The sequence below is a fragment of the Rissa tridactyla genome, chromosome 7 (assembly GCF_028500815.1).
Source record: "Rissa tridactyla isolate bRisTri1 chromosome 7, bRisTri1.patW.cur.20221130, whole genome shotgun sequence".
NCBI classification, from domain to species: Eukaryota; Metazoa; Chordata; class Aves; order Charadriiformes; family Laridae; genus Rissa; species Rissa tridactyla.
The window spans coordinates 37,792,232-37,807,508 of NC_071472.1; the positions used below are offsets into that span (position 1 = coordinate 37,792,232).

Consider the following 15,277-nt stretch of genomic DNA (forward strand, 5'->3'; position numbering starts at 1 on the left):
GTTAGATTAAGACATTCTTGCTTATATGGCACGGAAAGAGCACTGAATGCACAGCACATATTTTCTGCAAGTGATAAGAGATTATTATATTAGTAACAATAACATGAAAAGAAAACCATAAACCCCACTTCTTTAAGTGGTTACCAGAGCCAAACAAGGAAGTTTGCATTTAAAAAAGAACACGAAAACACAAAGAAAACAAAATAAAAAGTCTCAATTTCTTCCATTTGTCTCCCATTTCTGTTTCTTTTCTATTATTATTTAACGGATAAAATAAGTGTTCTGTTGTATTCAGAAGTCAACGCGTTCTACATTTTTAAAGAAAGGCAAGAGCCAAGAAAAAAATGCTTTTGTGTTTTTCCTGACAGAGCTCAGCAGGAAAACAAAACAAACCTCCCTAAGACACACATCACACACACCTAGGAACCTGAATTTATGACAAAGCTAAATAAACTGGATATAATAACAACAAGCTTTATGTTTTTCCACAATACAGCACTGTTTATCCTCACTTGTTACAGCGGTTGTGCCTTGAAGAGTATAAAATGACATCAATGAAGGCCAGATAGAAACTATGTTTATGCAGATGAATCTGTTCTGGTCAGGTCAGTGATGAACTACACTGCAAGCAGTGAAAAAAAACCTATGTACGTTGAACCAAGGCTTACAGCTTAACTTCTATCTACTTTGAAAAGCAACTTTATTGCACCTTACACTGTTACACTGCAATCAGACTGAATGTGTATAAATGGATCTATTCAACCCACTTCCCAGTTCTTGGTCATACTGGATCCAGTCCCCAATGCCATATTGTAAATATCTGAGCCAGCATCCAAAGAAAGGTGCATCACGCAGGTAAAGGGTGGACACGGATAGAGAAAGGATCCAACCACTATTTCAGCAGCATCATGGCTGTTTCAAACAGAACTATGGTACAAATGCCCAAATCAAGAGTACTCTGAGAAATCAAAGCACAGACACGAGCAGAATTTGTACATCTGTAACAAAATGGAACTAGTTACCATATAATTGCAGTCATTCACAATGCAGTTTTTCACTTATCAGCTGTTGCCCTAGCCAATACTTTGCCATGTATATCTATCGGTTTTCCTAACAGCCACATGCCAGGGCAGGCTCGAATAACTGACACATTTCCAGATCAGTGACAAGATAGGACAGGGCAGAAAGCGCTCTCCCTACCGTTCATCCCACCACAGTGTAAGAGTCTGAGAGTACTGTTAATAAGTCGCCTCCTCCAGACACATTACAAATATGTCTTTGAACTGCAAACTTCCCTTGTAAAATGTTCCTAGGTACATAATGAAATGCAAGTTTCAGAAATCTGTCAAGATACATCAAGATTCAAAAGAAGTTTGGTAGCTAACAAAAAATACACTTCATTTTACCTTACACAAACACTGCCTGGGACTTGCATTTGTATCACATCTTCTAAAAAGCAGCTGAACTTAATACGCAATTGAATACTGCTGTCTGGGAGGTGGGGGGAAGTTTTTAGACCATAAACAAACAGGATCAAATTACACAGAAGTACATGTGGCTCACAGCAAGCACAAGAAACACCACAGTAAGTAACATACACAAATATTCTTCAAGAGCACCTGGCAAAATTCACCATAATGAATTCAAAATATTCAAAGCAATTATTTCCAGCCAACCACTTACTTCTCTTCCAGAACTGAGATCTTTAGCATTTTATTATGCTCTTTACTGTTGAGGCATATTTCTTCAGTAGTTTGACATTCTCCCCCCCCCCCGCCACTTGTCTAAACAACTAAGAATTTTATTCAGCAAAAGTAACTTCCAGATGACCTAGCAAATGGAACTGATTTGGATTAAATAGCAACAGATTATTTCAGTGTTTAAGCAGTCATGGGTATGCCAGTAACACATCTCAAATGTATTCCACTGATCTTACTAAGTACGCTTTTATTTATCTTTCACTAAACATCTATTTTATGGTCCATTTCTTCATACCAGTTAATCACTGCTCGGTTACAATGTCAAAAAACTCGAATTCCCGAATTGAAAAGCACAGAGAGTCACAACACAGATAATGCTCTGCATGAGAACTACATAAGGGACTGCTGTGGAATCGTTAGGGTTTATGACTGTATGCATATTTGCTATTTTGCACATTTACACAACAGATTTGTTACAGTTGAAACTTTTCCCTTCAGGCTTTTTTAAAGAAGCACATACAGGCATATCCCATAAGGTCGTCTGAGGAAGGCATAACAGAACTGTACTCCATGAATTTTTGAGGGTGCAAGGGCAAGAGAAGGGACAAGGGAAGAGGAAGGAAAAGGTGTACATGCAGGGGAGGGAAATATACCTCTAAATTTACAGCTGAAAGGATTTAATCTACACTTAAACCAAAAATCTCTTCCATTCCTCCTCCATTCTTCCAAGCTCTTGCTTGCTCAGCTTTTGTTTATTTTTCTGACTCACTACTCAAAAAGTTCCTAGATCCTAATCAAGCCTAACAATGCTACAGAGGAAACACAACTCCAAAATGGGAAGAGGGAGAAAATCTTATTTAGGAATTCTTCATAAGCCGTAAAATTATAAAGACTCAGGATATCCTCCAAGAATGGTAAGAAAAATGCTACATAATAAAGTACAATATCCTTAAGTTATCAAAATATGACCTGCTTATGTATTCTGGATGTCAAGAGCTTAGATGATGACTGTGCTGACATTGAACTTCTGTTTGAGGTATGGCAGATTCCTCCAGGAGTGGGGTTTGGAAAGAAGTTAAGTTTCAGGCAACAAGTATCACAGATGAGGAAATTCTTTAAAATATCAGAGAATAAGTGACCACCAAAGATATCTGGATACATGGAGTCTATGAAGCACACAGAGTCTTCACAAAAAGCCTCCATAGGAAGACGATTTCTACTCTATTTTAAATTAACATCTTGGCCAGCAAAAGGAGCTACACATGTTCCACTTCATCAAGAGTCTCATCTATAAGTACTTCAAAATTATTCACTTTCCCCACACAATAGCATCTCTCATCTGTATTAGCTCTCTGTCATTTTCTTCATCTGGCTTTGAATAAAATGTGTAAACAAATGATGTTGCAACTATTTTTATCAGTTTTTAGTGACTACGTTTTCTTTCTTTAGAGATCTAAAAGTAAAGATTACATTGCTGCTTTATTTATGAAATTCAGGAATTTAAAAGTAAAAAAAGTAATACGAGAATAAAACTCGAAAGACATTTTGTAAATCACAGAATCTTAGAATGGTTAGAGTTGGAAGGGACTTTAAGGGTCATCTACTTCCAGCACCCCTGCCATTGACAGGGACACCTCCCACTAGACCAGGCTGCTCAATGCCCCTTCCAAGCTGGCCTTGAACACTCCTGGGTATGAGGCATCCACAACTTCCCTGGGTAAACCGTTCCACTGTCTCACCACCCTCACAGTGAAGAATTTCTTCCTAATACCTAATCTAAATCTCCCCTCTTTCAGTTTAAAACCACTACCCCTCGTCCTATCCCTACACTCCCTGATAAAGAGTTCCTACCCAGCTTTCCTGTAGGCCCCCTTTAGGTACTGGAAGGCCACAATAGGGTCTCCCCGGAGCCTTCTCTTCTCCAGGCTGAACAACGCCAGCTCTCTCAGCCTGTCCTTATAGCAGAGGTGCTCCAGCCCCCTGATCATCTTCGTGGGCCTCCTCTGGACTTGCTCTGACAGGTCCATGTCCTTCTTATGTTAGAGGCCCCAGAGCTGGATGTAGTACTTAGCTGGGGTCTCACAATAGTGGAGGAGAATCACCTCCCTCAACCTGCTGGCCATACTTCTTTTGATGCAGCCCAGGATACAACTGGCCTTCTGGGCTGCAAGCACACATTGGCATCTCATGTTGAGCTTCTCATCCATCAACACCGCCAAGTCCCTCTCCTCACAGCTGCTCCCATTCTCCTCCCCGCCTGTATTTGTGTTTGGGATTGCCTCAACCCACATGCACTTGGCCTTGTTGAACTTCGTGAGGTTCATACAGGCCCTCTTCTCAAGCCCGTCCAGGTCCCTCTGGGTGGCATCCCTTTCCTCCAGTGTGTCAACTGTACCACACAGCTTGGTGCCATCGGCAAACTTGCTGAGGGTACACTCAACCCCAACATCCATGTCACCAACAAAGATATTAAACAGCACGGGTCCCAGTATCAACCCCTAAGGAACACAATTCATCACTGCTTGCCACTCGGACATCGAGCCGTTGACTGCAACTCTTTGAATGCAGCCATCCAGCCAACTCCTTATCCACTGAGTGGTCCATCCATCAAATCCAAGTCTCTCCAATTTAGAGACAAGGATGTCATGCGGGACAGTGTCAAATGCCTTGCACAAGTTCAGGTAGATGATGTCAGTTGCTTTTCCCTTATCCACCAATGCTGTAACGCTGTCATAGAAGGCCACCAAATTTACCAGTTCAAAAAAATAGCATCTTCTCTTAGGATATCCTTTATCCTATTAGGTTCAAGCTTGGGACAAACAGAAATTTAAACCTTTAAGAAAGCCTCTGCAAATTGTTCCCTAAAGCATTTCAATCTTTTCCACATCCGAGACTGGGTTTAGAATTCGTGGCAAAAATTATTCTACATTTTGAAGACAGGTAAGATTGAAGGCCATCAGTTATATCGGGAGCAAGTTGAAGTATGTTTATTAGTGCATACATGTTAAGCTTGCCATCAAATACAAAATGTCCATATAGAATAGGCTATATAACATACACTGCCTTATTTCTTAATTATCTATTTCAAATGCATAGCTACATGAAGCATGGTACCATGCATCATATTATTGCTACATAGTCACCCCCTCCTTCTATCCCAACAACAAAAGAGAAAATCCAAACAGTGTGACAACTTCCCATTGACTGCTGTGGATAACGACCAGCCATTCCCTGATGTATTTATGCAAGACTACAAAGTAAACATACATAATACAGAACGCTATGCATTAGTTACTCAAAAGTATAGCACAGTATCCTTGCCAACTGTGATACAGATATCCTCCTTCCTCGCAGCAGAAATGTCACTTGTGTAGTAAAATCATTTTTGCTTTCCCAATCAGTACAACAAGCAAAGCAAATACTGGCACTTTTCTAAGAGAAACAATCAATAGTGCTGTCAACTGCACTTCAGTTTCCTGACAGATTACTATGATACCTGTGTACGCTGTGCTTGCCCTGTGAATTTTCCACACTGGCAGATTTGCCATGTCTGTAGTCATCAGCTATTTCATGCCATCGCAGTCAAAACCGGTAAAAAAGAGCCACTGACCACAGCCAACGTAACTGCACTGACAGGTGTGGCTATTACCAGCGCAAGCACGTTATACAGTACTACACGGTTGAAATGCCAGCTAATGATTTGGATTCAAGAGTCACTTTTCATATTGGAGAAAATTACTAACACAAAATCAGTGTAGCAGTTTAGTAGCTACATTCAATATCCTCAGACATAAAACATGGGGAATGAAACTGAGACTCCTGGGAGAAGTATTTCATTTTGAAAGAGAAAACAATAAATATCTCTTATGCTCTTCTAATTTACATTTGCTGTTAATGAGAGACTACTTGTGACAAACGTATGAGACTGCAAGTCAGTACAGCCAGGTTACAACGCAGCTTGCAGTTTCTGCTATCTTTCAGTGCAGAAGCAATAGCCTTTGAGAGAACTGAAGCTGGGAACTATAGTTTCAAAGTGCCCTCTCCCAGACTGGCTGGTTTCTTAAGAAGTATGATGTCGAACCTGTGGGGACTAAGCCAGAACTAGAGCTCCCACCACAGCATGGGATGGGAAGGTAGGTTGTAGAATCATTTTTACAAGTTGGAATGCTTTCGGTCTTTTGGTTCTTTTGGTCTCCAAATAAAACTAATATGCTTTAAAAAAAAAGTAGATTCAACTTCAGCGAGCTGCGCTAAATTATAAGGATAGCAAACAATTTAATGAGAATCCCAGCTTTTTTTAAGTGGCTGTGTAAGAAAACGTTGTTTTCTTTACAACCCGCTTTCCCAGCCACAGACTTTGGCCCAGCCCCGTTCGTTTGTTGCCTTTTAGCTTACAGTACAACACGCTACACAAAAACACGCGTGAAGACAAAAGTAACCTGTTACTGAGAAAAAACAACTACAATCTTTCATTATAAGAGAATGTACAAAGCACTGCATTGGTAGTTACACAAGCTGTTTCGTACAGTTAGGTGAAATCTGGAAACTATCTCTTTCAACAACATTAGGATTATATACACTAATGTTGCAGTTTAGCGATGTTGACATACTGCATGTCACACCACAAAACACAGCAGAAGCAAACAATTAAGTGCCATTACTGTATGGCACAAAAAGATAAGAGAATTAGTAACAGCTCCAGCTGCAAAATTTGTTGGAAGAGTATTTCTTCCATTCTAAGCCTATTTGCACAACAGGATAAATTGAATATTAATACAACATATAACTTACAAAATTACTAATGCAATTTTTAGGCTGCTTGAATCAAGAAAAAGATTGTACTAATCTCAGATGTTAAAGACCTTTGTGTTTACAAATCCACAGTATGCTCTGCTTTAAAGCTTACACATGTGAAACAGATTAACCCCCACAATGGTGGGGGTTAGTCTCTCAAACTACTTTCTGCTGGCTACATCGTCCCCTGCTATTTTCTGTCCCAAGTAAAGATTCAGCATCATATTATACCGTATACACTTCACCTCTCACTATTACTTATTGCTTTGCTTTAACATGTTTTTTCATGTTATTTTAACTACAGTTACTCTAAAATAGGTACGACTTGTCCATACTATAGCCCACAACGTGGAACCACCATTTAGCTGTAACCCCAACTGTTCACTGCTTTGGACGTGATGGTTCTGTCACCCTATCAATTGGGAAGCAGAAAAGAGAGAGATACATTTATCAGCTAGTATTTTCAGCTCTAGCACTGAACCTCCTTTGACTTTAGCACATGAACAAGCTGTTAGAATCATCAGTAGAGGCCTCTTTGTTACATCTGAATACAAACACGGATGAAAATGAAACCTTTTAACCAATATTTTCTCATTTAAGACTGAAGTGTGTATCAGCAGATACTCAAACACAGTGGTGCCATCATTCATCATTTTCGGGCAAGTCTGGTAAGATCTGTTTTTCTTGAAGACCCAAGTCCTGAAACTTTGAGCTTGTGTTAAAAAAAAAGAAAAATAATCTGTTCTCAATATAAAATGTTCACATCTACACAGTTGCAAGAAAAAGCTTTAAAGAAGGAAAACAATACTAAATATTCAAAAAAAGACAAAGTCTCTATTATTTTTAATCTCATTATTTTATGATTTTTTTTTTTTGCTAGGGAACCTGACTCATGATCTTTGAATGCATACAGCTGCCAACACAGCATGTAGGAAGAAAGCATTCGAGACAGCACATATCTGCACAGCAAGGCATTTGGAAAGATGGTTTGGACTAACATCAAGAAAATAGGTTTGAGGACACACCAAACTTTTTTTAAGAACTCCTAATGGAACTGGCATGCAAAGATGACTGCTGCTCCAAACAACATTTTGAGATGCGACTGCAGGAAAAATCATTTTTTACTGGGAACACAGTCCTTTATCTAGGCTCATTACCTCACTTCTGTTACACTTTCCAGAAGATTTCACAACAGATTAAGCAAAAAAATACTGCTGTTTCAAGAGGTACCTTCTTTAAAAGACGTACACACACAGAAAAATACAAGTTTTCAATCTCACAAGAAAGAAAATATATTGGTTAATGTTAGGAGTACCTTTATGCATATAGTTTACAACAGTTACACAGGGCAGCAGATAGAAATTGCCAGCGCTAGCAAAGTAGCAACTTGCCAAAGCCCAGATGGCACAGACTGCGGCTGTGAAGAAACCAACTCTCCCAGGGGGTCTCCCTGCCACAAGGAGAGCTTCAAAACCGAGGTGAGAATGGGCAATGACCTCCCTTCCAGCCACTTTTCCCCCAGTGCAGCAGCTGCACTACCTCAGCCTTTCATCTAGCGGAAACAAAGTTTGATTTTCGATAGGCTGCTAAGAACTCTGAAAAAACTTTTAAGGGCTACACGGATTTAGAGTGTCCTAGATCACTTAGAAAGTTTAAGCACACTGTTTAAGTTCCTAATGGCCCATCCTGCCTAGAAGGAACTGAAGGTCTAACATCTGCATTTAAAAGGACAAAAATGAAAATAGACTAGACTATTAAATGTCACAGCAGGTAGTAGCCAGGAATCTGTTTTACACATCCTGTTACTACTGCATTTTGCCTTTGTCCAAGATTGCCCCCATTAAAACGAGGGGGATGGAGAGAGCAGAGAAAGAATGGAGGGGGGGAAATCACATTAAATTTCTTGAATAGTTTCAGATAATACAGCAGTCCTCAAAAACGATTTCGTTTTATCTGAAAATAGTAAGTAGGAATTTGAATGCAGTTTTAAAGTTCTCGTATTATTTTACAGATTATGAGAAGATGGAAGCACCTTGGAGATTAGGCTCCTCTATCCGTGTCTATTCCCAAATACTGGAGTACCCACATACCCTGCCCCACTAAAGCAATACAGCATGACAGAAGCAGCCATCAGACACTTCTGAATGCCAAAAGATTTGCCTTAAAAGTCATACATTTTTCAAAATAAAAGTATTATTTACTTGTACTGGTGAGGATCTCTCTACAGCACAGGACTAACCAGAATCTGTAAGGAATTTCCACAGATTATGGTTCTACTTTCTGATGACAAAAAAAACCCCAAATGTTAACAACTTCTTCTTAGTTCCATAGAGCAAAAAAAAGTGAGACTGAGCCAGCTGCAGCCTCTGCTCCAACCTGCATTATTAAGTGCATTATTAAGAAAATTGTTTACCAAGTTACACTTGTGCAAACTCATGCAAGGCAATGGAGTTGATCAGGTACCACTGACAGAATAAACTGAAAAGCATTTGGCTGCACAGATGTTTCTGAATCTTTATAGTGGCAGTGAGATACAAAATGGAGAAAACCCAGCTCAGTTCTCAGAATAAGACCAAATATGCAAGCACAGATTTAGATGTAAAACATACGCAGTACTAACAAAGTAAGCAGAATATACAGTATATACTAATAAGCTGAGTAGGTCAGGCTTGGGAATTAAAAGAATAAACATAATTTCTCAATGTCTGCCCTTCAAAATAGAAAAGAACTTTGCAAAAGTTAAAGAAATCCAGTATCTTCATCTAAGGGGTTTTCTGGAACTTCTTTGCCACATTATCAACTAGCCTGTGTGAAACCATCGGTGTTACAAAGCCTGAGTTCTGCTCCTTGCTCCAGTGAAAGCTTACTGCTTACTTGGCTGTTGGGAACTCAGGTATTATCTCTTCTTACAGACATGTTTGTTTCATTCTCCCTTTTGTTGGGTGTAAATACATACTAGGCAAAGAAAGTCATTACAACCTGAGGAAATGATAATATTTTAATCCAGAGCACCCTCCTAGCTTGGTGATTAGAACAGCTGCTTAAGCTGGCAGAGGGGAGGAGAAATGAAAGTGTAAATTCTTTCCTGAGAATTCATGATGAGTTTCCAGCTGGCCAAATTCTCTATCAAAATCCTGGATAAAATCTATGTGGTAACATCACTTCCTTCTGTGGATGTTCATTTTAGCATAACTAACATGTTTTGAGACAGCACAGAAAGATGAGGCATTTCAGATGATCCTTCTGCTTATTAGATGGGGTGGAACTGCAGCCTAGGCAGAAAGCATTTTTAAGACAAGATCTACTACTGACCATTTGCAGAGTTCTTTCAGTGCCCCTGAGCACAGACAAACTCTACACTTGCATACCTAAGACTAAAAGGGTGAGCAACAACTCACTGTAGTACCACTACTGCATTCTGCCATTCCTGTTACATCACGGGCATATACCTTGAAGATAGACCACAAAATGACAACTAAGAGTAAATGTAACACATCCTCCCTCCTGCCCCTAGCCACCACCACCACAGGCCAGGAGTGTAATCCCAGATTAAAGCTACATATCAAATGGTAATAGTGGCTATTCCACAATAGCAAATCCACAAAACAGTTTGATGTAGCATTTAAATCATGAGGCATCTTCAGCGAAGCACTGACAGTGGGGTAGCGAGACAGACTGCATGAAAAAAGCCAGTGTTCTGATCTCAGGGATTTAGCAGATAATAGGAAGGAACTGACTTCCATTGGGAACAAGGTTATCAACAAGTATTCCTAGATGAAGTGTTATATATTGAGAGCAAGAGAACCGAGAGAACATTATTAGGTAGCTATGCAGAGGCCCTATGTGTTCTAACAGCAACAGTATTGTTTGTTCTTTTCTGGGATACAACCCGATTCACTAAAGGCGCTTACCCCTTCAAAAATCAGATAGCACCAAGGCAAAAAATGTTATGGGGAAAACATTTATTTGAGCCCAATTAGCGTATTCTTATGTAACAACTCTATTAAGTCACTAATTCGGCATTTTTTGTCTCAAGAGCCGATTTACTTGAAACACAGCCTCAACCTCTGCCACCCATTTCACCATCAACAGTAACTGAAAATTCTAGAGGAGCAGTGATTTTTGTGAAGTGAACCTGGTGGACTTTTCAGGTCTCAGTGCTCTACTCCCTCTCTTTTAAAAGTAACAGAATTGGAATCCGGCCACAAGTTGTATTAGATATGTCAACAATTCAAGGATAAGGTAGTTAATTTTTTTGTTCTCTTTCAAGCTGCATTAGTCCCACAGCTCAAGCTGAAGTTGGCCTTTAATTATTTCATGTGGTAATTCAAATTATTTTCTTGTGACACATCGAAGCAATACGCTATTGAGGGATTATATCAACAGAAAAAAAATAATTATATAATCACAATATAAATGCCAGTTTATCATATTTGACCTCTCAAGTTCTTTATATGTCTTTTATGATTTTTAGAGCATCCAGTAATATTTACAAATGTTTTATGAACACACCCATGCAGACACACTGCTATCGAATCATGAGTTGTAAACTCGTCTACAGGCAAAAGACTAACAAAATTACTTTAATGAGCTTGTAAAGGAAATCCTGAAACACCACATCAGGTGAATATTTTGCTGCGCAGCAGATGCACAATCTTTGAACTCTAAAAAGACCTCGAAAAGATTACAAAATTGTCTCAAAAGACTAAGGAGGCAGTACCAACCCTGAGTTTGTGTAACAATCACTCTCATTCTCTGCTCTTATTAACTACATCTTCCCTCCTTTTTGGTCCTCTAGTATCAGTTTTGTATTTTCCAATGTGATTTAAAATGCTTTACACAGAACATCGTAGTCGTAGTTCACTGTTGCAATCTTGCATTTTCTTTTTTTCTGGCATCAAAGTCATTTTAATTTCTGTATTCATCACTCACAAGACATGCCCAATGCTAGCCAGATCACATTTAAGACTGTCATCCTTACTTCTAATGCAATGTGATTTGTACTTGCTTCTGCTTATTTCTAGTCTCTTTTCACTGATATCCCTGACACTGTAACTCTGCTAAAAGCACAAACTGAACCACTCCATAGCGTCCATCAACACCGTGCCATAATTCCTAGGCTCTTAATCCATAAATCACTCACTCCATTCAACCTCTTCACATAACTATATGCCTTTAAGGAGGCCTATAATCACTAACACATCCATACACTTTAAAATAAAATGTGTACCAAAAAGTGTAAGGCTGATAATCACGAAATTATTGCCCTTTTTACCCCACTGTTTTGTTGTTCCCTTCCCTGAATGCACACGGATAATCTCCAAATATCAGAGGTTCTCCCTGACATACTACTACACAACAAATCAATCAAGTAAGTCTATAATTATGAGGTAAACTTTTCTGTTCATTTTGAAATCGACATAAAAAACAGAAGCTTGACCTTCAAAAAATGTATTTTTCTTTTCCCCTCGGGTGAATTATTTTGTCTTATTTTGATTATCACCATGAAGTGGCAGAGGTTTGAAGCTTTGAAGCATTGCTTATCACTGCAACAACTGAAAGGCATGACTAAAGTTATAAGTTAGTCTACCATGCAGGGGAAGAAAATCACAGAAAAGATAAAAGTACTTCTAAAAGAACAGGTTCATAGTTACTCACATGAAGTGTGAAGTGTAAAAATGGATGCTTATATTTATACTCAGTAGACCAAACATATTGCTAAAACATTGTATATGTATTTACACACATTGAAAACACTTTCATAATCACCTTCACATACGGCTTGCTTTCCAGTTTATTATGTTTTTTTAACATCTTTTTAGTTATGTCTACATGAAGATGACTTTCTGTAAATTTGCAACTGCAATGCAACTGTAGGAACTGAAAATTTAAAAAGTGAGAGTTGCATGGTACTTAAATTAGAAATGTAATGAACGTCTTAAGTTCAAAAAAGACCCCAGAAATTTAGTTCTTTGGAAGGGGGCAAATTCCTTTGTATGAAGAATACAATTAACCTTTACGGGCCTTTGACTGACTCTCGGTGCCTTGCAATAAATTACAAGAATGGCGAAATTAAACGAGCAACGTACTTTTACATATTCCTCCAGAGAGCTATGACACAACTTTCAGACCCCCTTAAACTGAGAATTTCTCCCTGAATCTCCCTCGCCCGACTTCAAGCCAGCGGCTGCGATCGCCGCTCAGATTTCAGTGTTCTATTCGCACGATGATCCGACAAACCACCCCAGTACTCCACCCTCCCGACGCCCGGCTGCTCCAGGGAGTTAAAATTAACTTGGTGGTTTGGGGCTTGTCTACGGGCAGAAGATCCTCCCCTTGTACAACAATTGTGCGTTCATCAGCCTCGGCGGCCGGCTCGGCTCGCCTGCCAGCACCGCCGAGCTGCCACGGCGAAGCCCTCAGAAGAAAAAACAAAACCTTGTCTCAGATAATGGCTTTACTGTACTTACAAAAAAAACAAAAAAAAAAAAACAAAAAACCAACAAACCAACACAGAATGAAAGGTATTTGATTATTTCCAGTTATTTGAAATGCAAAAGAAAAAAAACCTAAACCGTATCGCATAAGCACATAGCATGTCTAAAACCCCTAAGTCCTTGAGGTTTTGAAGTTAGAGGAGAGAACCGCGGCCGGCTGCGCCCACCGCAAGTTTCGCGCTGGTCTAACGAGCACCTACACGGAGGCGACGGCCGGGTCCGCCCCGCCAAACCCACCGCCGCTGCCGCTTCCCGCAGGTGAGACCTGCCGAACAGACGAGCCTCGACAGATGGGCGAGGCTGCCCCGCCGCTCCGCTCGCCCCGTTACTCATGCCGGGCTCCCCCTCCGCGCCTCCGCCGCCCGCCTCTCCTCGCCGCCCGCGGGGCTGCGTGGCCCCGCCGGCTGCGAAGTTTCCAGCCAAAGGCAGCGGCTGAGCGGCTAAGCCCGGCGCAGCAGCTGCCGCCTCGGCGATCAACAGGCGCCCAGACCGTCCTCCCTGCTGCCGCTCGCCAACCGCACCTCGGGCAACGGCGGGAGGCTGCGCCCGACCCCGGCTGCCCTCGTCCCCGGGAGGGACGGCGAGGAGCCCGCCCCACCCCCTCAGAACACCGCCGCCAATGCAAGCTACCCCCCGGGGGGCCGGGGCCCGGAGCGCCGCGTACCTGGCGAGGTGATGGAGGCCGTCCCGCTGCCTCGCCGCGCCGGCACACGGCGACCGCTCCGGCCCGCTCCCGCCTCAGCCGCGGAGAAAGTTTCCTGACGTCAGCGCGGGCGGGTGGGGGGGACCCCGCCTGCCTGCCGGGCTCGCTGCCCGCCGGGCCGGGCCGCCGCCGCTGCTCCCGGGCTCCCCCTGCCTCCCGCCGCCGGCCGGCAGGGAGGGAGGGGAGAGGGAGGCGGCGCCGCTGGCACCGGCGCCCCACGGCGGCGGAAGGGGCGCGCCCCGCCGCGCTCGGCAGGGGGTGCCCTCGCGGCCACGCGCGGGGCGGAGGTCGGCCGTTGGGGCGGTTGGCGGCTGCTCGCGCCCCCGCCCCGGGGGTCTCTGGCGGCGGGCGGATGGGAGGACGGCACCGCAGACGCTGCGGAAGGCGTAGCCGTGAAGTCACAGTGTGGCCCTCGGTGACGCCATCGCTGGCTGCAAGCGTTTATACCCAGCACGGGCTGCCCCGGCGCGGGTTCCGGCCGCAGCCGCCCCCCGAGGCTGTGGGAGCTGAGTCAGGCCCAGGCCTCCGTGTAGCGGGAGGCGCCGGGAGAACAACGTGGGGTCTGGGATGTGCCGCTGCCCCGGGGCCGGTCCAGGGAAGCCTAGCGCTGGTTCAGCCTCACATCTCCTGGAGGATGGCGAGTAAGGGGGTGACTGGGAGCATGGGTGCCCCTCGGCTAAAGGCCCACGCAGGTGGGCTCACGTTTGGTGAGAGCCATCTCCAAGCAGAGGGGAGCAGGCCTTTCGGGACAGTGCTCTAAACTCAAGGGTGTGCACATCGCACCTGGCATCACAGCTTATTCTAATTAAGCTCTGCCTAGAGGAAAGTCTGGTTGAAGCAAAGAAATGGGAGGGGGAAAATATTACGAGTAGGCAGTAGTTGAGAAAGTGGGGAGTGCAAATTAGTAGCTCAGCATTCCTGAAGGAAGCATTGTTTGAGGAAAAAATAAGTTAACGGAGACACTTCCACAGGTCTTGGGTAAGTCTACAATGAAGGATGGAATCACAGAATGGTTGGGGTTGGAAGGGACCTTTGGACCATCTAGTCCAACCCCGCTGCCAAAACAGGGTCACCTCGAGCAGGCTGGACAGGAACGCATCCGGGTGGGTTTTGAGTATCTTCAGTGACAGAAAAGGAGAACAGAAGTAGTATGGTAGGATACAGATATGTAACATCGTCCTGACTTTGAAGATACTACATGTGGCATACACTGCCAATTAAACATGTTTTAGAAACACTGGAACAGTGTACATCAATATATTTTTATGACAGCCACAGGAAATCCAAGTTAGAGACAACATATTTCCTGTAGAAAGACAAGGAATTCATGTCTGCCATATTTCTTTTATTCCTGGTGGCCATCTGCCATGATACTGCCAGTAAGGAGCATGTAGTGTCTTTAGAAAGGCAGGAAACTCATCTGTCATTACTCTGCCTGATTTTTTTCACAGCACAGTGAAAGATGCCTTTTATTTTTCATTAATCAATAGACAAACCTCGAGAATGGCCATTTAGAGAGCAGAACAAAACATGTCACTGAAATCAAAGCAAAGGTGTTTTGTCTGCAGTGGGTGTTTTCTTTT

The 15,277-nt window shown here is 42.5% G+C and overlaps 1 protein-coding gene across 5 annotated transcripts in view; it reads right to left on the reverse strand.

Annotated features, from left to right (window-relative positions):
• Positions 1–13,813, reverse strand: part of GULP1 (GULP PTB domain containing engulfment adaptor 1) — a 169,159-nt gene extending 155,346 nt beyond the window's left edge. For 2 of the 5 annotated variants that reach the window (XM_054208469.1, XM_054208465.1), the window contains exon 1: positions 13,656–13,813. The gene's annotated coding sequence lies outside the window, so the exon portion shown is untranslated. Of the gene's footprint in view, positions 1–13,191; positions 13,480–13,655 lie in introns of those variants that run through there. The other 3 variants (XM_054208470.1, XM_054208466.1, XM_054208468.1) reach the window with 3 other exon arrangements.
• Between the last annotated feature and the right edge of the window lie 1,464 nt (positions 13,814–15,277).